Here is a 26,274-nt window from a genome sequence, read left to right as displayed (position 1 = left end):
CCAATGTGCCGTCAGCGATATATAGTGGCCCTGCCAGGCAGCACTCGTCCACGTGTCCGTGGTCAGGTGGACCTTGTCAGAAACGGCGTTGGTCAGGGCACGGATTATGTTGTCTGACACGTGCTGGTGCAGGGCTGGAACGGCACATCGGGAAAAGTAGTGGCGGCTGGGGACCGAATACCGAGGGGCGGCCGCCGCCATGAGGCTGCGAAAGGCCTCGGTCTCTACTAGCCTATAGGGCAGCATCTCCAGGCTTAGCAATCTGGAGATGTGCACATTAAGGGCTTGGGCGTGCGGGTGGGTTGCACTATATTTGCGTTTCCGCTCCAGCGTCTGGGGTATGGAGAGCTGAACGCTGGTGGATGCTGTGGAGGATCATGGAGGCGACGATGGGGTTTTTGTGGCAGGGTCCTGGGCAGGGGGCTGACTATCAGCTGACACAGGGGAAGGAGCAGTGGTGTGCACGGCCGGAGGTGAACGCGCTTGTTGCCACTGAGTGGGGTGTTTAGCATTCATATGCCTGCGCATACTGGTGGTAGTTAAGCTAGTAGTGGTGGAACCCCTGCTGATCCTGGTTTGGCAAATGTGGCACACCACAGTCCGTCGGTCATCCGGTGTTTCCTTAAAGAACCTCCAGACTTCTGAAAATCTAGCCCTCGCCGCAGGAGCCCTCGCCACGGGAGCTTCACTAGTTGACACATTTGGCGCTGATGCACCAGCTCTGGCCCTGCCTCTCCGTCTGGCCCCACCACTGCCTCTTCCAACCTGTTCTGGTCGAGGACTCTCCTCCGTCTCAGAAGCACTGTGTTCACCCGGCCTCTCAACCCAGCTTGGGTCTGTCACCTCATCATCCTCCGATCCCTCAGTCTGCTCCCCCCTCGGACTTCCTGCCCTGACAACAACTTCCCCACTGTTTGACAACCGTGTCTCCTCATCGTCGGACACCTCTTTACACACTTCTTCCAGTACGTCAACAAGGTCATCATCACCCACAGACTGCGACTGGTGGAAAACCTGGGCATCGGAAAATTGCTCATCAGCAACCGGACAAGTGGTTTGTGACTGTGGGAAGGGTCCAGAAAACAGTTCCTCAGAGTATGCCGGTTCAAATGGCAAATTTTGCTGGGAGGGGGCAGACTGGGGGGGAGGAGGCTGAGGTGCAGGAGCTGGAGGAGTACCGATTTCGGTGACATGGGTGGACTGCGTGGAAGACTGACTGGTGGACAAATTGCTCGAAGCATTGTCGGCAATCCACGACATCACCTGTTCGCACTGTTCTGGCCTCAACAGTGCTCTACCACGAGTCCCAGTAACTTCAGACATGAACCTAGGGAGTGTAGCTCTGCGGCGTTCCCCTGCTCCCTCATAAGCAGGTGGTGTCTCACCCCGCCCAGGACCACGGCCTCTGACCCCTGCAGTAGTTGGACGCCCACGTCCCCGCCCTCGTCCTCTACCCCTAGCCCTCGGGTTAAACATTTTGAAAATGAGAGTTATAACTTTAATTTTTTTTTTTACTTTTTTTTGTGTTTTTTTTTTTTGTGTGTTTTTTAGTTTTTAAAACCAAACGATGCTATCCTATTGCTATGGCTATTTTCTAGCCAAGTATTAAAGCACACTGCTTTGCCAGATGAGATGACGCTGAGTTATTAAAAAAATAAACGTAAAATAAAAAAGGAAATGGCAGACTGTGCCTAATTGAAATCCAACCCCGGGCCCTAATAAATTTTCCCACTTCAGTCTTTGCGATGGATATGTGCGTCACTAAGCGCAAAACACAGTGGTCGCAAGTCTCACTCCAAATTGCTCACAATTTGCTAGTAGATGCACTGCAGCAACTACAGCCACCAGCAGATCAACCAGAAATCAAATATATATAACGCTACTGTAGGCGTAAGTAAGCCGTTTGGATTCTCCTATGGCTATTTTCTAGCCAAGTATTAAAGCACACTACTATGCCAGATGAGATGACGCTGAGTTATTAAAAAAATAAACGTAAAATAAAAAAGGAAATGGCAGACTGTGCCTAATTGAAATCCAACCCCGGGCCCTAATAAATTTTCCCACTTCAGTCTTTGCGATGGATATGTGCGTCACTAAGCGCAAAACACAGTGGTCGCAAGTCTCACTCCAAATTGCTCACAATTTGCTAGTAGATGCACTGCAGCAACTACAGCCACCAGCAGATCAACCAGAAATCAAATATATATAACGCTACTGTAGGCGTAAGTAAGCCGTTTGGATTCTCCTATGGCTATTTTCTAGCCAAGTATTAAAGCACACTACTATGCCAGATGAGATGACGCTGAGTTATGAAAAAAATAAACGTAAAATAAAAAAGGAAATGGCAGACTGTGCCTAATTGAAATACAACCCCGGGCCCTAATAAATTTTCCCACTTCAGTCTTTGCGATGGATATGTGCGTCACTAAGCGCAAAACACAGTGGTCGCAAGTCTCACTCCAAATTGCTCACAATTTGCTAGTAGATGCACTGCAGCAACTACAGCCACCAGCAGATCAACCAGAAATCAAATATATATAATGCTACTGTAGGCGTAAGTAAGCCGTTTGGATTCTCCTATGGCTATTTTCTAGCCAAGTATTAAAGCACACTACTATGCCAGATGAGATGACGCTGAGTTATGAAAAAAATAAACGTAAAATAAAAAAGGAAATGGCAGACTGTGCCTAATTGAAATACAACCCCGGGCCCTAATAAATTTTCCCACTTCGGTCTTTGCGATGGATATGTGCGTCACTAAGCGCAAAATACAGTGGTCGCAAGTCTCACTCCAAATTTCTCACAATTTGCTAGTAGATGCACTGCAGCAACTACAGCCACCAGCAGATCAACCAGAAATCAAATATATATAACGCTACTGTAGGCGTAAGTAAGCCGTTTGGATTCTCCTATGGCTATTTTCTAGCCAAGTATTAAAGCACACTACTATGCCAGATGAGATGACGCTGAGTTATGAAAAAAATAAACGTAAAATAAAAAAGGAAATGGCAGACTGTGCCTAATTGAAATACAACCCCGGGCCCTAATAAATTTTCCCACTTCGGTCTTTGCGATGGATATGTGCGTCACTAAGCGCAAAACACAGTGGTTGCAAGTCTCACTCCAAATTGCTCACAATTTGCTAGTAGATGCACTACAGCAACTACAGCCACCAGCAGATCAACCAGAAATCAAAAATATATAACGCTACTGTAGGCGTAAGTAAGCCGTTTGGATTCTCCTATGGCTATTTTCTAGCCAAGTATTAAAGCACACTACTATGCAAGATGAGATGACACAGAGTTATTAAAAAAATAAACGTAAAATAAAAAGAAACTGGCAGACTGTGCCTAATTGAAATCAAACCCCTAATAAATTTTCCCACTTTGGTGTTTGAGGTGGATATGTGTGTCACTAAGAGCTAAACACAACGGTAGCAAGTCCCCCTGCTAATTCCTCACAATATGGTACTAGCTGCACTACTAGTGCCAGCAAGCCCAGCCACAAGCAAATAAAAAAAAAAGTATAACGTTATTGTAGCCCTAAGAAGGGCTGTTGGGTTGTTGTAGAATCACTCCTGCCTAACAGTAAGCTAATAGAACACCCTAACGCTTTCCCTGACCAGCAGCAGCTCTCTCCCTAGCGGCATCCAGACAGAGAATGATCCGAGCAGCGCGGGCAGCGGCTAGTCTATCCCAGGGTCACCTGATCTGTCCAGCCAACCACTGCTATCGACGTGTAAGGGTACCACGTCATGCTGGGTGGAGTGCAGAGTCTCCTGGCTTGTGATTGGCTCTGTTTCTGGCCGCCAAAAAGCAAAACGGCGGGAGCTGCCATTTTCTCGAGCGGGCGAAATACTCGTCCGAGCAACGAGCAGTTACGAGTACGCTAATGCTTGATCGAGCATCAAGCTCGGACGAGTATGTTTGCTTATCTCTAGAAAAGACCTAATTTATATAGATTTTTTTAAATTTTGTCCTAATTTTATGGAATAAAAAGTAATTTGGTGAAAACTTTGTTTATTTTAGCATCACCGTTTTTTCATATGCATAACTTTTCTATTTTTCGGGTGACAAATCTGGTTAAGAGTGTATTTTTTTGTGAGAAGTGTTGTTCTTTTTAGTGGTATTATTTTGAAGCACGTAACAACTTTAAAATCACTTTTAAGATCATTTTTCATTTCTTAATTAAAAATTATCTTTTTTGAGCTTTTGTTCCGGGGGGGGGGTTTCCGGGGTTCACTGTACGGGTCCAATAACGATTCTGTTTTATTATGCAGATTGTCACGGATGCATAATTTATTTTTCGGCTGACAAATCTGGCTATTGGTTTATTTTTTGCAAGAAGAGTTGTTCTAATTAGTGGTTTTATTTTACATTACATTACATTTTTCTATAACTTTTTAGAGCATTTTTAAAGGTATTTATTTAAAATGATCTTTTTTTTGGAACATTTTTTGCGTTTTTTTCCGCAGACATCTTGCTGGAAAGATCGAGCAGCCCCGGGGCACTCGAAGACCTCAAGGCACAAGGAATCTGATCCATAGGGGAAGACCCTTGAACCAATGAAAACAACACAAATGACAAAAGATCAATTAATTTTTTTGGATATCAATTTAGTGGGTAGGGTAAATAATTCCTTAAATTAAACCTATAGCTACAAACTCCATATGGGAGCCAAGTTCCTGCGATCCTGCCCATGTTATGAAAAACATTCCTGTATGTGAAGTAATTAGGACAAAAAGAAATTGTTCCAGGAATGACAAATACGTAACTGAAAGTCAGAGAGTGTGTCACAATTTAGCAAGAAGAGAATATCCTAAGTCAGTGATGGCGAACCTTTTGGAGACCGAGTGCCCAAACTACAACCAAAATCCACTTATTTACCGTGAAGAGCCAACATGGCATTTTAAGCAGTAACTTATTGCTGCCTGTTCTTCCACATCTTTCAATCGTATCGGCTGCCTGAGACTACCAATACAGTTGAAAGAAGGAAGGAAAATTCAGTCTCTCATTGTAGCTTCTCTCCAGGGTCTCTCTGTAGAGAAAGAATGGTGGGTCCAGCAGGATGAGCTTCAAAGATAATGCAGTTCTGTAAACACCTTCTCACTTTTCCCGCAGTTCCAAGTGTTGCTTAAGTTACCTGGGAATGCAGGAAGATTTGGTCCTATTTAGTGAACTCTGACCTAGGATGATTGTCTGAGTGCCCACAGAAATGGCTCTGAGTGCCACCTCTGGCACCCATGCCATAGGTTTGCCACCACTGTCCTAAGTGGATGCTCAACAGGGACAATAATATTGCAGGCAACATACAAAGAGCAGATTTATTACAGGAAAGCAATCGTATAAAAAATCTTGTGAAAAATCTCAGGTAATTTTTTCAACCATGTTTAGTGAACAGTACAATAACAAAGTAAATATAATCAAAAAACATCTGCCATTTCATATGTTAATCATAACATGCAAAAAGTTATAAAGGATAATGTTAATTTTGTAACTAGGAGAGCCTCTACATTGGGGTCCCTAGTCTCTTCTCCAGTGAATTCACAGAGAAATCCTATACAGTACTTGCTTGACAACAAAGGGTTTTTATATATATCAAATATCTATATTAAATAACTTCCATAAAGTCCACAATGGTGCTTTTAAAATCTAGAAATCACCTTGCAGAAAAAAGCACCAATATGGATATATGTAACAGTTGTTGCTTGCAGCATGCGACAAGGGAAAATTGAAAAAAAAAGCTTGGTGATGAAGGCCCTAAACATATAGCTTCCAACAGTCCTGGACTTGGCAGGACAGTCCCGTTTTTTAACCTCTGTCCTACCATCTCGGGCAATTGGTAGAACGTCACGGATATTCCCTCGCTGTCCTGCACTAGCTGGGGTTGTTCTGGCTCTGTGCCCGCACCCGAGTATCGCCTATGTCCTGATCACAATAAATGCTTACTTCCTCCTCCTCACTGATCTTCTACCCTGGATGGAGGAGATGCAGCAGAGCCAGGAGTGCTGACTGCCTAATGAAGAAAAGGAATGCAGCCCCTCAATGCTTGTAAGGATGGAAAGTCAGGTTCTACTGTACCTGCTGTCTGTATAGGCCATATACCCCAGCCAAATAGGATTCCCCAATCCCCGTTAGGGAGCTGCTATTCTGCTTTTATTTTACCACATTTTACTTAACCCCTTAACTACCCAGCACATTTTAATTTTTGCATTTCAACTCCCCACTTTCAAAATTTTCCATGTAGTAAGCTGTGTGAGGGCCTGTTTTCTGCTTAACAAATTGTCCTTCCTAGTGATTGGGACTTTTTACCATGACAATATTTTATTGCTTATTTTTAGATCAGTTTTAGGGAAAGGAGCAGGGGGTGATTTAAACTTTTAGTTTTTTTTAGGGTTTTTTTAGACCTCCTAGGAGATTTCAACCCTAGGTGGTCTAATCCATCCTAGCACATACTGCTATACTAAAATATAGTACCGGTAGTATATGGGGATTATGTACAGGATCTTTCACAAAGGGGCTTATTTACTAAGGGTCCACGGATCTCACTTTTGATGGATTTTCCAACGTTTTTTGGGGATTCCGCCAGTGTGACAGGTATATAACTGGGGAATGTGTCGCACACATTCGGGACTTTGGACAATCCGACTGATTTGGACTGAGCGCAGGATTTAACTTTCAATTTGTGTTGCAAAACAATGCACTTACATACACTGTGAAGAGGATGGTGAACTCGGGCGGACCTTCATGAATCGTGGCAGAGTGCATTCCGGTTGGACAATGCACTTTTTGGGATCGCGCAGGACGGGTAAGTAAATGTGCCTCAATGTGTCACTGGCATGTTGTAACAGATCTTCAGAAATGACAAGTTCTGTGGTCTTATAAAAACCCCAGGCTGATGGTTGCTGATGACATGCCACCAGGGTCTTTGCTGGTGGCATGTAAAGGATTGACAACCGCAATCATTGCCAGCACTGATCGGGGGTGTTTGCTGCATTATTAAGCAACCACCCTTTTGTACGCAGGGGGCTCAGCCCATACACCCTCTTCATACACCCACTGCAGCACCATGAATTTGGTCTGTCAGAGGGTTCAAAGACATCTACCATCAGAATCACTGATGGTAGATGCTTAGTACACACCTCCCCATCCCATGGTCTGTGCAAGGACTTATATTTTATTTCACTTCACTGAAGAGTGAAAATAATAGAAAAGAAAAACTGAATTGTAAATTGGCAAACAGAATTATTTTGTCTCATGTAACCAATCCTTTAAATAATAGAGCACACATAAAGACTTTCCATTATTCAGAGTTTAAATTAATATTTACATTTTTCTTTTGTTGTTTGTGTTTTATTTTAATTAATTTTTTTTCAGTAGGATTTTTTCACAGATATGAGTTTCTTCAGTTATTTTGTTATACCATGCCTGTTGAAGAGACATGAGCATTTATGAAAGCTTGCACTCATCATCAACCTTTTAATTAGACTATTAAATGTATTAACAACTAAGGACCTATTTTGCTTTGATCTCTTTATGCACCTCTCTCCGCTTTCTAAAGCCTCCCATGTACCATTACATTAAAAATTACAAAGAAGAGATCACATTTTGGAAACCAAATACCGCTAGAAGAATGAATGTATGGTGGGTGTAGTTAACTTTTTGATCCCACAGCTGTTTCTTTTCTTAACAGCAATCCCCTACATGTGACCAAAATATACTGGCAAAAAGTAATGCTCCAAAAAAGAAAATACTACATTTGAAAAATGGATTTTGTGCAAATGATGGACCATGTCATATCTGTACAATCCCTAAAATACACATCAGACTCAAATAATGAAAGTATATATGATAACAAGATATACTGTAAATACTTGACCTGAATATAAGCAGGAACCCCTAATTTTACCACAAAAAACTGGAAAAACATACTGGGGGTCATTTACTAAGGGCCCGATTCGCGTTTTCCCGACGTGTTACCCGAATATTTCCGATTTGCGCCAATTGTACCTGAATTGCCCCGGGATTTTGGCGCACGCGATCGGATTGTGGCGCATCGGCGCCGGCATGAGCGCGACGGAAATCGGGGGGCGTGGCCGAGCGAAAACCCGACGGATTCGGAAAAACCGCCGCATTTAAAAAAAAAATTGTGTCGCGAAAATTTCACTCACCTTCATCCAGGATAGGCCGGTGTATTTCGAGGCATTCCAGCGGACTTCAGCGCAGCAGCGCCACCTGGTGGACGGCGGAGGAACTACCATCATAAATCCCGGCCGGACCCGAATCCAGCGCAGAGAACGCGCCGCTGGATCGCGAATGGGCCGGGTAAGTAAATCTGCCCCACTGACTTGAGTATTAGCGTAGGGTGGCAAATGCATTGGTCACAGCCTCACCTCATTAATGAAATTCCGAGCAGCCTCTCCTTGCTAAAGAAATGCCCAAAAGCCCATACCCCACTCAGCCTTCCTGCACTCTGCCCTGCAGAAGCCTCCCACACAGGGCTCCTCGATATATGATGTCTGGAGCAGTATCATGTCACTCAAAACCAATACAAATTTTTCAAGTAAAGAAAAATACATTATCCGAATTCAAAATGTTTATGGTGTGGTCACGTGGGACATTTACATTTGTTTACAGTGTTTAGAAATGCAATGCAAACGCTTGGAGCAGGACTCAGCCAGATCACATATATGTTTTCATTGAAATGCATCAGTATCAAGTGCCACATGTTTTGTATATTTTGCAAGGAGAGCTTTAGTTTATGACATTTTATTGCATGTATTGTAAAGGTTGTCCAGGTATCATAGTTACAGTAAAGAACTTTTGTCTATGTTTATGGTAAAATCGCCTCTCCTCTAGACATAGAGGGTGCCCCTTGTCCTGGTCACAGGTCTAGGTATAAAAAGATATTTGGAGAGATCTTTGTACTGCCTGTTCAGGTATGTGTACATTGTAATGATGTCTCTCCTCAGTCGTCTTTTTTCTAAACTGGATAATCCAAAATTTTGTAATCTGTCATTGTATTCCAGTGTCCTGATTCCCACTAGGTCGTTCAACAGATGCGACTTTGTCCGCGGTGGCAGCCAAGGCGAGGTACACAGACATTAGGCAGAATGGTAGTCAGGGGTAGGCAGGAGGTCAGGACGGGTAGCAAGGGATCAGAGTTGGAGATGTAGCAATAGGTCAATGCCTGCGGAACAGGATCAAAGTCAATAGGAGAACCAAGGTCACAACGAAGCATGAGGCATCAAAAAAGCTTTTTCTAAGGCTGTGAGGCACAGAGATCCGACAGTGTATGCCGGAAGCGGCCATTTAAAAAAAACATTCTGGGAAATGGGCGGCGCCAATTAACGGCACGCTGGAACCTTAAAACTGCTGAAGTCGATGTGCACACCCAATGAGCCGGGGACGCACGAATGGCCGACAGACCAGAGACAGGTACGTGGACAGGTGAGAAGCGAGCCCCCAACCTGCTTTATGGGTCATGGGAGCACCTTTAACAGTACCCCCTTCCCTTTCGGCCTCCCCCACTTCTTGAGCTTGAGAAAGGTCCAGGATATTGTCCTCGGGCTCCCAAGGTCTCTCCAATGGCCCAAACCCCTTCCATCCAACCAAAAAGAACTGCTTACCTCTCACCGTCTTCATATTTAGGATCTCTTTTACCTCGAAGATGTCAGTGGAGCCAGCCTCAGGAGCAGGAGGAGGCACTTGTCAGGAGAAGCGGTTCAGGATGACAGGCTTTTGTAGGCCACTGGGTTGATGCACCTCAGTACCTCAAAAGGACCCAGGAAACAAGGACCAATTTTGTAGCCAGGAATCTTTAGTCGAACATACTTGGAGGACAACCAGACTTTGTTACCTGGAAAGAATACAGGATGGTGAAGCGGACAGGTAACCAGAACACAGTATTCTTGTGCACAGAATACTAACACAGGTCTGAGACAGGGAAAGCGGGATAACACTAGGAGGTAAACGATACTGAGGGACAAACAACAGATACAGACAGACAAGCAAAGTCAAACAAACCAGGTCAAAACCAAGATGGCGGCAACGGTACAGATTCGTATAGCAAATAGAATGGTCAGTAGGCAAAGCAGAAGTCAATACACAGAATAGCAAGAAACGCAATGGCAAGAGCACTAGATACACAGATAGATTGCAATAACCAGCACCCAATGAAGGGGCTGGGCAGAATATAAGGCAGTAATGGACACTACCTCCAGCACTGACTGGCTCAACCGTCCATCACTCAAACCGCTGCTGCAGGCAAAACGATTACAAAGACACACCCAGCTTTCCCAGAACCAGAAATGGAGCTGTCAATCACAGGCAGCACTGGGTGTGGTTTTCCAGCAAGAAGCCGGAAACCTGATCCCATCAGTACAATTTGCGAGTTCTGACAGATACAAAATCAATTATATTATGACCACTATTACCCAGGTTAAGTTGATAGAAAAAAATATATACAATATATATATATATATATATATATATATATATATACACAGAATCTACACACAAGTTGTGTACCTACAATTTAGGCGAATTAACCTGCTTATTTTCTGTCTGTCATTGACATTAAATGTACGGTGGCAATCTTATCCAAGGGTAATGGATAATAATAATGAAAACTGTTTTATATTAACTATCAGCAGGGAATGTAATACATAAATTGGGTACTAGGATATTAATCAAATTGTTAGGAACAGACCTAATTTGCAAATACTTATTACATGGTTTCATCCCTGCCATTAGAAGGGCTATCACATAATTACTGGATTGTTGTAAATGGTGGTTTAAGTATCTATGGTAAAAAGAAATTGGCTTTAGAAATAATTTTCTAATATACAGCACCCTTGAGAGCTCTTATGCAGACAATACTTGTATAGATACACATTTGAAGCCCAGCTTGATATAATCAAATGCTTTTTTGACTTATTAGAACTTTTTTTTTATTACATTTGTCTATTCTAAGAACTCTTTTCATGAAAGCACTGGGGGAGATTCATTATGCCTACTCCGACAGTTTTTGGCATTGAAAGGACATAAATCTACCCCTCTCTGCCAGTCATCTGGCTTCTCCAACCCTGCACACCACTTTGGGCGTGTCAGGTTGTGGAACATGGTGGGTGCGTAGATGTGTGAACGCAAAAAACAGCAAAAACTATAGCAAAAAACTCTGCCAGATCAGACCTGGTATAAGCAGGTCCAACCTGGTAGAGACTGCACCCTTATTTACTAAGAGGCCAGAACATCCTAGCAGATTTGTCCGGCACTCAAAATTTAAGGGTAGCGTTTAAAACACCATTCACCCACTATAATTAAATGTGGTTAGGCCCTTTTTCAAAGTTTAACTCTTTTTGGATTCCTACTAACTCTTTCGAACTGCTGTAGCTTTAAAATTATCTATAAAGCTAATTTACATACAGTTGCAAAGGAGTAAGTTTACCTTGATAAAAATAATATACATTACATATTCCTCCATAAGGGATTGTACAGTCAAAAGGCCAAATTTATTAAAGAGTCCGAGCTAATTTTGGGGAGTGGCTGCACTGTGTCCGCAGCACCACAAAATTCTGCACCTAAAGGTGTTCTGGTTCCAGTTTTTATTCGGACGCTGTACATTATCGGTGCACGCTTCCCGAGCACCATCAATGACTATAAAGTAAATATATTGAAATCACAAAACTTTATGCTTAAATTTTTTTAATTGATTAAAGGGGTTGTCCACTTTCAGCAAATAATTGATATGGTTTGTGTAAGGAAAAGTGAGACAATTTTCCAATATACTTTCTGTATAAATTCCTCCTGGTATTCAGGATCCTTGCTTCCTGTCATTCCATAGGGAGCTTTTATGTTTACTTCCAGTCCATAGAAAACTGTCCATGGTCACACAGTTGCACGGCTGGTTATATTACACAGCTCTGATTACTCTCTGTGTTTGTTGCCTGTGTAAAATCACATGACCATGGACAGATTTTTATCCAGCACTATCCAGCACTATCTTTCTATAGTAGAACAGCAAAGCGAGATCTAGAAAAATTGTGAGGAATTGATACACGAAGTATATTGGAAAATTGTAAAACTTTTCTTTACAAAAACCATATTAATTATTTGCTGAAAGTGGACAACCCACAACCCACTAAATGCCTGCTAAAATGTCTAAGTTCATATATACGGCGCACTGGACTATAAGGCGCACCTGATTATAAGGATGAATGACCAGCAGGTGGCAGACCTGTGCACAATTCAAGGCAGCTGTTGTCTGTAAGTAAGGTTCATATATAAGGCACACTGGACTATAAGGCGCACCATTGATTTCTGAGAAAATCAAAGGATTTTTTGTGCACCTTACCGAAAAATACGGTATGATATACTACATATTATTTTTCTTAGTACATTGTGCATTCTGTAAATGAAGCGGACCATGCTCTCTCAGGTCTCCAATGTCTAGGGTTATAAAGATAAAGGCCCACATTTATTAAAGCGTTTGCACCAGTTTTCTGTCTGACTTTGCACCAGTAAGAACTTGCAATCTGCTAGTGCACGTATTTATAAAGTGTCTGCACCAGTTTTGTGTTGTAGCTCGTTGTGCCAGGAAAGGGCAAGATAGTGCTTGTTTTCTATGGAGGGAGGAGTGGTCACCTCCTCTTCAGTGCACAGCGATATGCCCGTGTGAATGTACCCTTAAATGTTACTTATTTGTATTATTTTATTTTAGTGAAAGAATCAGGAATGCTACTGTGCAAACATAAATATTGAAAATATCTTAGGACTAATCTAGTAATAGGTCTAGATTTGGATTCCCATCAAGTTATATTATCTCCTATTTACTGACGTATTCAAACTAAAAAAAAATCTTTAACATTTTGGAGAGGTAAAGCCATGTTAAAATAATCCTTAAGGTACAAGTCAATAGGGTTTTTGGGTTCGAAAAATTATGTGTCTGTAATTGCCCCATTTATGTTGCAAAAATGGCAAAAAAAAATGCCCAATTATGAGATATGCTCCATTTTGGCATCATACAATGGATCAATTGCAGACATGCGCCTTTTTGGGTACAAAAATAAGCCTCAGATGTGATAAATTCCTCCTTGTATGTTATTCTGTTAAAACTTTTATCCTATGCTCCTTATATTATACAGTTGCCTATTTGGGCATTACTAACTAAATATAAAAGATTTATCTGAAATTTATTTGCCACGGCCCAATAATGCGTTTCAATTTCCTTGAAGTTGGTATTCACAAAGATCAAAGAATTGTCACAATAATTGCCATCTTGGAATAATTTATTAGTCACATTTCTCTACAGATTATATATGTTAAACATGTTTCCCATCTGTTGATATTAAGCAGTGGCTGCATATTATAAATGATTTGACACAAGACACATTAAATGGCCTTTACACACTGTCAGATTTGATAATCAAATGTCTATTGAACTAGTATAAGCTACTAAAACTCTTTCTAATGAAGTCTCCATGCCCTCAGGAAAGAGAACTGTTATTCTGGGTTAACACTACTTGTTTACTGCATGAAATAAATGGAGCCTTTTTATTCCATCACCCACAGCAGGCTAGGGGCAAACTTGGCATCTTTTTGTTTTGTTGTTTAAGAAAAAGCTCCCACAGCATTGTAAGCATGGCCAAGCTCATATATCTTCGCTTGACAGTTAGAAAACTTTTATTCCTTTGCTCAATGGGATGGATTCACCACAGCTGCAGTAAAACTTTCACTGCAAAGATAAATTATAGATGTAATGATTTTATTACTTACTGAAATAAAATGGTGCTATTAATTACCCTCACTGGGATTCGATCACTATTAGATTATTGGGTAGTTTCTTCCACCACAGTGCATTTTTTTTTCATATATTGGGGTCCATCTACTAAGGTCCTAGCACCAGTTTTCTAGCGGACTTTGCACATTCTTTTTTGTGTCCTTGCCACATATGTATCACATGTGTCAGGTTCCCCTATCATACACAACTTCACATATTCTAATAGTTGCCCTAGGCTGCTGAGTGAGCTCAAAGAAATTGCACCAAAACTAGAGTATGGTATAAAGATCTTCCTAAAAGGATGTGGTACCAAACAAAAGAGGAAGTAGTTCTGTCCTTTATTACAGACACATAACATTATATACAAACTACTTTCGGGAGAGGGACGTCACAGTTAGTATGGAGTACGTACAAATGATTGGTTATCTAATCATCACATGCTGATTGCAAAGGCACGTAGCACTGTAGCATTATTTCCCTATAGTCCATATATGGCTATGATAATTCCGATAATGCTCAGTGGATCTGTGACATTGGTAGCAGAACTACACTGTAATTTCCAGGAACTGGCTGTGTACAAAACACAGCGCCAGCACTGGGCAGGAATTGGGGGCCCAGAGCTGCTAAACGGGCCCACATAAGGCTGTACATTAGCAAGCAATAAGGGTGAGGGGGGCTGTATCTAATAAATCCATATGATCTGAGCTAGACTTTAAATAAAATAACCATGAGAGGGCTGTTTGGTATGATAAACTAGGAAATATTTTAGGGAACAGGAGACTGTTTTGGTTTATGAATTTTTAATGCAGCCGTGAGAGTTCACTGTAACGGAGTCCACTGAGGCTCTGTCACCCAGGGGCCCTCTGAAACCTGCACCTGTACCTACCCTGGTACAAGACATCCATTTAGCAAGCCTGCAAAATAGCATTTTTATTAATCATACAGTAATAATCATACAGTAGGACTTCACACACACAACCCTTTTGTTTCACATCTGCACAATTCTTCACACAAAACTAATTTTTGCACTTAAAGGTCGCAATGTGCAACACATTTATGATGCAAAATCCGACAAAAATGTGTTGCACGCCCTATTTTAAAGTTGCACCAACAAAATGTTGGTGCATTCTGTTGGAGCAGTGAACAGGGCGCCAGATTCATGAAGAACGGTGGCCATAAATCATGAATCTGGCGCCCTCTGCAAACTACACAGCCAAACTGCACATAGTGCAATTTACACAGTTCTTAGTAAATGTGCTCCATTGTTTTAGCAACAATGCACAGCATGGGAATACTGGTATCAATTTATGAGTTTCCATGAAATGACCTTATTGAATATCTACATGTTATGATAAAAATCTATTCACAAAGTTTTTGCTTTTATATGCCTTAAAAGCATCTCAAGGGGGCACATATATCATAGTTTGGTCTCTCTGAGGTGAATTTTAGAGACTTTTGGCGGCTAGTTTTTGCACCTTATGTATGATCCTGTCTTTTTACTTGTGATACATGTTCAGTTTTTCCTATTCTGGCAGGCACAAATTTTGGCTTATTTTTGAGACTTTTTGTTGCAAATGTCTCAAATCCACATGGACATAAGACACGTAAGGGGGGGGGGGACACTGTTAATTCGGGATTTAAAAAGTTTCATTTTTAATGCATTTTGAAACCTATTACAACAGCTGTGAAGAGGTGATTTGCCTTATTTCATTACTTATAACATTTGAATTTACAAAACGCATAGTAAATGCAATGTTAACACATGCATTAATGTGGTATTTATATTGTGTTTTGTAAACACAAATGTTAACAGTAATGAAATAAGGCAAATCACCTCTCCTCAGGTGATGCAATTAAACCACTACGTGTGACCTCACTCTTAGAAGTAACCATTTTTTTTTAAAATGCAAAAATGTAAGAGTTCCGACAAAAGAGGTTACTGTGTAAAATCGGGTCCATGAAAAAAAAAACTTCCTTTGCACCTGCCCTGGACCAGGTGCAGATTTGCACCTAAAAAGTTGCAAAAAAAGCGCAAAACCGTGAAAAATGGCACAGAACATCTGGAAAGTTAAGATACATGAGGCACACTGCAAAATGTGCAGACCGAGGTGCACCTGAAGAGCGCCAACAAAAGTCGCAAAAAAAGTCGCTAAAATGAGAAAAGTCGCAAAAAAGAGACAATTGGCCTAGCTGAAACTATGAAACATGTGCCCCATGAAGTCACCCTTTCCTTCTGTAGAAATAGAAGTCATTGAGACAGATTAAATAATCCAATCTAAGATTTAGGCACTCAAAACTCAATCTTTAAATGTGGTTGATTTATTACATAACGACATAACAAATCTGATGTACCTATTGAGTGTATGCCACCCGTAAGTTGCCAGGATGTTGGTGTAATTGTGGCACAAATAGTCACATTTTAATATACACCTCCAAATCATGGCTTTTTTTTATCCTTAACCATATATTCTCTGTTGAACTACTACTAAAAATAAGATAGGAGAGCTAAGGAAAGCGCCAAACATGAGAAATTGGGGCCAATGATTCTAAAAGAAATGAAGTCACAGGAAATTCAGCATGAAATTCATAGTTTGGATTATTATGATGAAGTTTCATAAGATGATTACACAACAATTTTTTTTTTAATAAATGTTGCATTTTGTTCATATATTCTTGATGGAATCAGGGTGTGGACAATTCTAAGGATGTTCCAGAAATTTCTGCCATGTCTGTCTTTAAATAAAAATTCTTGCTTTTTGTTCATACTGGGAATACCTGGAAGGGTAAATGTACCATAGATTCTTGTTTATGGAAATAGTTGCGAGAAATTCTTGATGGAATTCAGAGTTTGGCTGGTTATGCTGAGGTTTAATGATGACACGACTACAGTATATTAATGTTGAAATATTTGCTCATGGAAAAATAAGACATCCCCTGAAAATAAGAGGTAATGCATCTTTTGGAGCAAAACTTAAAGAGTATCTGTAAAGGTTTTTAGTTTTTCCACAAATCAGTAGCCCTTGGAATGTAAAACAGCTTTGCCTATTATGTTTATTACCCATTTGCAGTAGTTTCCTCGCTATAGCTCTCAGATTACCTTAGTGCTACAATGGCTGCCTCCTCTCACAGAGGAGGAGGCCATGGGACAGTGAATGCAGCAGAGCTGGAAGTCTACAGAACAGTGAATGCAGATGTCTCCTGCACAGAATAGTGAGGTACAAGATCTCCCTGTTCCCTATCAGTCCCTCCATCCCAGTCTGTGATTCTCCAGAAGTTTCTCTGTCTGTCTCTGCTCTTCTCGCTGCTCCCTTCCTCCACCTTGTCATCGGCAATATCAGCTCTGTAAAGATAAGCTGTTAACCCATAGTGCTCACACAGCACAGGCTATAGACTGAATGTAACTGGGTTACTTATGTTTTATTTCACTTGTTACATGTTCCCTGCTCCTCCATGTGATGGAAGTGCCAGGCTGTCACCATATACACCCTGTATGTGCACTGTACAGTGTTCACTGGATTTACTTGTGGGAAACATGTAAAACATATACTGAGGGCATAGATTGACAGACATTAGTCTCCGCCCACTTCATCTCTAGTGAGAAAGATTTTTGCCAAACACTTTCAGAACAGAATATGCCATAACTTTGGAAAGAAAAGGGGTGAGCAGCACAAACTATGCATTGTTTTGGTTGCATGGTGTTGGAGCCACCCCTAACCCAGGCACAGCACATCCAGTTTGAACAAATATAAAAGTAGAATCAAAACAAAATTCATATCCACAATGTTGGCTACAGCCCCTGAATCAATAAAGGTCTTTCCATATTTCTTCTTTCTTAACAGAAAGAGTTACAGGCAGTAACATTTTCAATACTGGTTAGACTATTTATACTGGGGGCTGTGGGGGACACTATATACTGGAGCTATGGGGGGCATTATATACTGGAAGTCGTGGAGGACATTATGTAGTTGGGGCTGTGGTGGCATTATACACTGTCAAGTCACTGTAATAAATGTGGCGCAAATTATGAACACACACCAATCTACCCCTTTAGGTGCACAGATTTCAGATCACAGGTGTCGAACAAAGTGCACCCACGACACAAAAGTTACTGTGACACACTTGCTAATATATGTGCACACTCAAAAGACACTCTTATAGTGCAAAGACATAAAACTGGTGCAGACAAAATTATATATATCTGGGCCACTAAGTTTGGTGAACACTGTCTGTAATACAGAAGGAGATGGGTGATAAAGCAGATTATATATATATATATTTTATTTATTTTTTTTTATTTTTTTTTACGGAATCATCTTTAGCATAATCAAAAGATCTGATGTGAAAATGCATAATAGTAATGGTTTTCCAAAGTAAGGGCTGTTTCACATGAATGAGTGCAGCCTGTGTAAACGTGCTGTTTGGTGGCACGATCCCATGGGCTGCACTCAAAGCAGAGGATGGGAGTCCCTACATTATATAGAAATATAATAATCTTTATTTATATAGCGCCATCAAATTCTGCAGCTTTTTATAAATCATAGATACAGATATAATATTACATTACAGAGTACAAACAGTCATATGGAACAATAATGCTAGGATGTTCCTCTGTTCATCTGGCAGAGGGAACTTCCTTGCATTATATTTTTATATAATGCAGGGACTCCTGTCCTCTGCTCTGTGTGGGATAGTGCCACCATACAGCATGTTTACACAGGTTGCACATGTTAGTTTGAAACAGCCCTTACTAAAACTGTTTCTTTAATGTCATAAATACATATGATATACATAAGTACATAAATACATAAATTCCTAAATACATGTCAAATAATTTAACTACAATATTACAAGTAGACACAAAGGAATCTGAATTTAAATATTTATAGTAACCTTAATTAAATTACCCAGCAATTTTTAAAAGCTAGAAATGCATCTTTTTTCCCATTACTTAGATATTTTCACCCTTGACCAGCTTTATAATATTATCTTCTATGGTGCATTAAAAGTTAGAGTAATTTTTAAAATAGAAAAAAATTCACCTTTAACTGGTCAGCAAGATAACACAATGCTATGTGCTGGTTATTTGCTTAAGGTAGCTATGGACTAATTTAATTCCTGAGTTGCTTATTTACTGCCTATTTACTGATTCTTCATGGGATTTCCTGAAGTCAAAATTGAATCATGCAATATAGTTATAAAGCAATTTCCCTTTTGTGTAAAGTTGACAAAAATATTTCAAACTTTCTTGGACATGGAGGATGGAGAAAATATGTTAGGGGATCTTTGCATTCTACTAAGTCCCCTGTTAGAATTGTTCTAATACATATAAATACCATCACTCCATAAAGGTTCTTTTAAATGAATGCTTCATTGAGTGAATTTGACTTATTTGTCACTGAAATCACAATCAACACCACAGTCACACTAGGTGATTTAGGGATATGCAAAATTTTAGGTGCACAAAAATCACAAATTTTGTTGAAAAGCCAGGTATACAATAAATTGGATGCAAAAAAGGACACCAACCAAGTGCAAAAAAGCACTCAATAAGCTGAAAACATCCACATGTTAAGTGGGTGGGCGTTACGGACCAGGCCTCATGTGTGGTGGGTGGGCTGGCTGGACTACACGTTACCAGGCCGCATGTGAGGTGGGTGGGCGGAGCGGGGCCGGCCCGGGCCGCATGTGTGATGCATGGGGGGGTCCGTTCAGCATCAGTCAGACAGACAAATTATAACTTGCTAATGATGTGCCTCCGGGTCCATCCCACTACCTCCCACTACTTGCAGACAGAAGCATATGAGGTGGGGGGACGGGTCCAGGGGAACTTCATGAACAAATTAGAATTTGTCTCTCCCTCCCTGACCCTGGGGTTCAGGCCCGGCACCAGCACCCGGGCAACCTGGATCAATTGTACCAGTGTCGCTATATGACACTGGTACAAATGATCACCATCCGGATCAATTACTTTTCTGCTTCTATGCTGCGCTCGTCTGGAGCGCAGCATAGAGGCAGAATATAAAACTCACCTTCCTGGTTCCCACAAAGCGGCGCGTCGCATGGTATGTGACGGCTTTGAGGCCGGCGCACATAATGACATCATCAGATCACGTGTGTCGGCTTCAGGGCGTACAGGAGGCCCAGGCCGAAGACAGAAGGCTGCTGCAGGCGCTGCTCTGGGGGAACCAGGAAAGGTGAGGGAACCATAACTGATTTAAGTGAGCCATTCGCAGTTTCACCGTAAAGAATAGTCAGTACTTAGACATGCATGGCTTAATCTTTAAAACAAGCATATACTACTGGCAGGATCAACCAGGTAGCCGGCTCTGAGGTTGGGGATCGACTCCTTAGTCAGGCTCCGTGAGCTAATGGAACGCTTGTTGCTACTGGCGTTGCCACCGCCAGAGAAGTGTGTCTGCAGGGAGAGGGGGGGTCAGTGTGTCCGCAGGGGGAAGGGGGTGGAAGGGGGTCAGTGTGTCCGCAGGGGGAGGGGGGAGGGAGGTGGTCAGGGTGTCTGCAGGGGGAGGGGGGAGGGGAGGGTCAGTATGTCCGCAGGGGGAGGGTGGAGGGAGGGGGTCAGTGTGTCCGCAGGGGGAGGGGGGGTCAGTGTGGCCACTGGAGGGCGGCCCACGAAGGGGCCCACTAAGGCTCTGTCGCCCAGGGGCTCACTAAAACCTGGAGCCGGCCCTGCTGGGGTCGCTCTGTATTCAGGGTTCTGGCTTCCTGCCTGTCCGTCGTGGCCCCCTGCTCCTGGGCCCCATAGCAGGCGCTTCGGCTGCTAAGGCTGTTGTTATGCCATTGGACTTAAAGTCTTCTGAGATCAGACAAATCAGAACAATTCACTTTAAACATAGTTCTTCAACAAGATACAAAATGAAGAACAGGCTAAATAGAATATATTGGAATACCATTTTGTAAGTGATTTTTTATTACATGGAATGGAAAAATAAATGCTTAAAGGTATAGTTTTGTATACTTAAGACTTTAATATGTTCAAATTAATTACCATATTTTTGATTATATTTTTTGTATTACTGTAAGATTTTTTCTATATGTCTTTGGATCACAGTCCATCCTAAAGCTATCCTTTTTGAGGATATTATAGTATCTATCTAAATGATGTTCATTATTTTTATTAATTTTTAACAGCACAGCTTATTTTTATCTATTGCTGTATTCTTATTAAATGTCTGCTTGTTTGAAAATGCTCCCATTGTAAAATGTATATGAAGCTCCTATGTATCTGTAATTTGCCCAAACTATCTAATTAAGCAATTTAGATTGAATATGCTAATGCACAACAGAAAAAAGTATAATTACAAAGGGACTTCAAGAGGATAATTACAAATGGGAAATGGTGAATCGAATGCAATTCCTATTTTCTTTAATTACTATATCCCGCCTTTTCATAGGAGCAGATAAAGACTTTATTTAAACATTGCACATCAGCTCTGTCAATTTATGAATTGCTCACAAACAAAGGACTGATTTCCAAGATTTGTTCATTATTGGCAAAGTAATCAGATTCCATTCACTGGATACCTAGTAATTTAACCTTTATTACAATAATCCATACATGAAAGTGTTTATTGCAATTATAATTGACCAAACAGTATGTTGCATACATATTTATTTATTAAGATGGTAGTTACATACATCAGTAGAATACACATAACACACTTTTAAAATAAGTGGGTATCCGAGAAGGCCAATGCTTTATAGCAGCATACTAGGCCAATTAAAACTGCATAGAAAAAAAAGTTCCAAGTTACACTACCTGTGTAAAAGTTCCCCACTTTTCTATAAAACCTCTGCTTAATTAACCTAATGGAGTTAGCTAGTGTTACCTAACACAGCAGGTGTGTGAGCTTCAAAGGACCTCTGCAGCCAAAACGTCTACATGCATCTCCACCCCCCCCCCCCCATTTCTTAAACAGACAAAGCCATAAAAACTCTTAAATGAATAAGTTAAATAGGGACAGGTATGGAGTTATGGTCCATCCCACCCCAATGACATCTTCGTTATCTTCAGGAGATTACAATGGTGAAATTTCCAGGGCTCTAGCACACTTGGGTGCAGAGATATCAATATCTCTGGATAGGACCATAGCAAATGGGTCAGGTTTCATATCAATGCAATGCAGGGATTCACCTGGATCCAATGATACCAGAAGAATAATTTTAACATCAAGAGTAGAGAAGGATCCTAAGGTGTGGACTATTAGGTTCCAATAGGCCACACACAAGGTAACACACTAACTGAACTGCTGTTACTTGTATCATAGTATCATAGTATATAAGGCCGAAAAAAAGTCCAACCTTTAAAAATTAAATAAGTGTTTTCTCCCCATAACCCATGATATTTTTTCTCTCCAGAAAGGCATCCAGGCCTCTCTTAAACACGTACATAGAGTCCGCCATAACAACCTCCTGCGGCAGAACCTTTGTCTATGTTGATGGTAGAATCGCCTCTCCACTAGAGGTTGCCCCCTTGTCCTGGGCACAGGCCTAGGTATAAAAAGATCTTTGCAGAGATCCTTGTACTGTCCATTAAGGTATTTGTACATTGTGATAATGTCTCCCCTCCCCTCTCTTTTTTCTAAACTGAATAATCCCAAATTTTGTAATCTGTCATTGTATTCTCGTCCCCCCATTCCCCTAATAATCTTGGTTGCTCTCCTCTGCACCCATTCCAATTCTACTATGTCCTTTTTATACACTGGTGCCCAAAACTGTACACAATATTCCATGTGTGGGCTGACCATGGATTTATATAAGGCCAAAACTATGTTTTTATCATGAGAATCTATTCCTCTCTTGATACATACCATAATTTTATTTGCTTCAGCAGCAGCTGCCTGGCTCTGGTCACCAAAATTAAGTTTACCATCCACCAATACCCCCAAGTCCTTTTCAGCAACAGTTTTACAGAGTAATTGACTGTTTAGAACATAATTATACTTTTTGTTTCCATGGCCCAGGTGCATAACTTTACATTTATCTACATTAAACCTCATCAACCATTTCTCTGCCCACTCCTCAAGCTTCCACAAATCCCTCTGTAATGCTAAACTATTGACCTCATCATTTATTATTTTACACAGCTTAGTATCATCTCCAAATAATGAAACTTGACTGTGTAAACCGACTACAAGGTCATTAATAAAAATATTAAAAAGAAGTGGCCCCAATACTGACCCCTGTGGCACTCCACTGGTAACGTCAACCCAATCTGAGAATGTGCTATTAATGACGACCCTATGTTTTCTATCACTAAGCCAATTACTTACCCAAATACACAGATTTTCCCCTAATCCCAGCAGTCTCATTTTATATACCAACCTTTTATGCGGCACTGTGTCAAATGCCTTTGAAAAGTTCAGATATACAACATCCACAGCTTGCCCCCAGATCCAATCTGGAACTTACTTCATCGTATAAGCCAATCAGATTAGTCTGACAGGACCGATCGCTCATAAACCCATGCTGACACTGGGTTATAAGGTTATGTACAGTGAGATACTCCAGAATAGCATCTCTAACAAACCCCTCAAATATTTTCCCCACCACAGAAGTTAGACTTGCAGGTCTGTAGTTTCCAGGATTGCTTTTTGATCCCTTTTTGTATATTGGTACCACATTTGCTATGCGCCAGTCCAGGGGAACATAAAAAGTCTTCAGGGAATCTTCAAATATTAAAAATAACGGTCTTTCTATCACAGTACATAGTTCATACAGAGCCCGGGGTTGTATGCCATCTGGCCCTGGTGATTTATCTATCTTAATGGTTGTGAAGTGGCACCGTACCTCTTCCTGGGTTAAACTGTTGACATTCCAAAAAGAATTTACATCATTCCTCATTGTGTCTTTCACCATCAGATTTTCCTGGGTAAAGACAGTCGAGAAGGTGACATGCAGTAGATTGGCCCTTTCCTCATCTCCTTCCACCATGACCCCCATGTTATTCCTAAGAGGGACCACACTCTCTGTTTTTCTTGTCTTATCATTTATAGACTTGAAAAATAATTTGGGATTATTTTTGCTCTCCTTGGCAATATTTCTCTCAGTCTTTATTTTTTACGGCCTTTATCTGCTTTTTACAGGATTTATATTTCTCTCTATAATCCTGTAATGTCTCATAGCTACATTCACGTTTTATCACCTTAAATGCCTTATCTTTCTCACTTATTGCTTTCCTTATAGGACTAGTTAGCCACATTGGCATTTTGTGGTTCCTCTTATGCTTTTTCCCATATGGTATGGGTTATAGTGGTACCTTGTATTTTGTACTCTATGTAACTGTATATATCTCAGCTGTATATATTGTTTTGTATAATGTGTCCTTAAGGCGATTAAATATAAAATCTAATCTATGTTGCTCTTTCATCTCGATCCACGAATCCTTATGTCCGAGTCTCGCATATATACATGCTACCAGGTTGGTTCCTTACCCTATATAATCCTGTTACGGACCGGGCTTTTATTAAAGGAGAACTGGTGGCAGCTCAGGGTTGACAAGATTCTGTCTCACTGAGGCTAGTGAGAGGGATCTTAGTTGTGTGGACAACTTTAAATCACTTCCTGCTCCTTTCAGAACCCATGCATTCTGGGAGTGTCTATAAAAGGATAATTAAGTGACCTTGCGTACCCTTCAGGGGTCCGGAACATCATGGATTCCTTCACACTACCCTATATTATTCCACATATAGTTGTGGGTAGGGAAACTTCCTTGTTATATTGAGTATATAAAATGAACACTTGGGTAGGTCTTTGGGAAAAAGGTGGTGGTCTGTTTTGTCAACTTTCTCGGCATAAGTATATCCACAATGAGAAGTAAATCTATAAATGGCCCTCACAATCCAGTCTTTTGTTAATTTCTTCTCTATTCAGTATAGAGACATGCTCACAAGTGATCATAGGTGATCACAAGTGCAAATACACAGTGGAGGGAGGACATGGCAGGGAAGCCTTCCAGTAGAGGCAATGCCCATTTGATGCTTCCTAGCGCTTCATTGGGCCTCTTGAAATGTGAAACATCAACTCTGCTGGAAGCCTGTCCTTCCAAGTTCTCCATTTCCACTTGTGATTCCCAGTCTGTATTCATGTCTCTATAGTAAATAAAGAAGAATTTGACAAAAGACTGGATGGTGGATGCCGTTTTTATATTCACTCCTCCGATGACTTTGCCAGAAGCATATAAAGAGTTAACAATCACGATTGGTGCCAGTACTGATTGCGGGTGTTACTGAGGGTGTGGCTGGGGTCAGGTACCTGAACCCGGACAAGAACAGAATTTCAAGTTTAGGTTCTAAGACACTTGCCTGAACCGAAACTAATGAGTCTGCTCATCACTAAAACTGTCATAAAACAAACAGGTACAGCTCACTTACATTAGGTGACTGTACAAATGGTCTCACTCTGTGAAAAGGTACGACCCTATCCCCTTGCCACTCATGCAGTTGCACCAAATTTAAAATGGCCAGTATAAAGATAACAAGGTATATTGCAGCCATTTACCAGGACATGGCAGCCAATGTTTTGGGAGTACATTGACAATCATAATTGGGAATGAAAAGAAAAAGGCAAAAGCCACCTTTAAGACCACCATTGTTATCAGAAATATAATTAAGCATGGAAATACCTAATTATAAATGTAACCAGATGTTTAATTAATGGAATACAACTACAAAATTCTACTTTCTTCCTTAGTGTTGTTCTGTAATGAGAGTGGCAGAATCTAGTCCAACTCGGAGCTTCATAACGTCAAAAATATAAGCAAATTCAACAATGGCAGCTTTATGTTTGAACTCAGTAAGGTATTTCCATCAAATAAGCTTTTCCTTGCTTCTCCTAACATTTAATTAGAAAACATACAAACATTCTTTGGAAAAAATAATTTCTTGTGTTACCAGACCACTCTAATGTTATCTGAAAACATAACCAAGAAACTATCGCATTTTTGTGTACTGTCCTGGATGGAAAAATAAAGTCATAAATGATTGTGCAGCCAAATAAACAGTGTTATAAAAATAATCTTTAAGTGGATATTGAAATGCATAAGTTGTTTTCCTTATATTGTAATATGGCAGTCCAAACTGAATTATATTAGGTCAGAATATCTTATGTTCCATTACAAGATCAACATTATACTCTGATCAGCTGTTGATTTCCATTTGTTTTAGTGCCCACCTGCAGTCTGAACTAATTCAATAGCTACCATATCAACAGGATACTAAATAGCTTTTAAAAATTGTAAATGCTAAAAGAATCATAACTCTACAACATTCGCTGGCCTATTTTTTGTAAACGGCTAAAACCTAAAATAATGTATTAACACTATTGATTGAAATCTTAACTTGCTTTATTCTATACTATGAAGTCTAAGTAAAATCTCTCCTCTACAGATGTGCCCACATTTACCTTGGCTCTGATTAAAGGAAATCTACAATCAAAATCAAGCATGTTAAAACAGGGATGATTACTCATAGATCCACA

Source organism: Engystomops pustulosus, chromosome 1 (genome assembly GCF_040894005.1).
Source record: "Engystomops pustulosus chromosome 1, aEngPut4.maternal, whole genome shotgun sequence".
NCBI classification, from domain to species: domain Eukaryota; kingdom Metazoa; phylum Chordata; class Amphibia; order Anura; family Leptodactylidae; genus Engystomops; species Engystomops pustulosus.
This window is presented reverse-complemented; position numbering follows the sequence as displayed.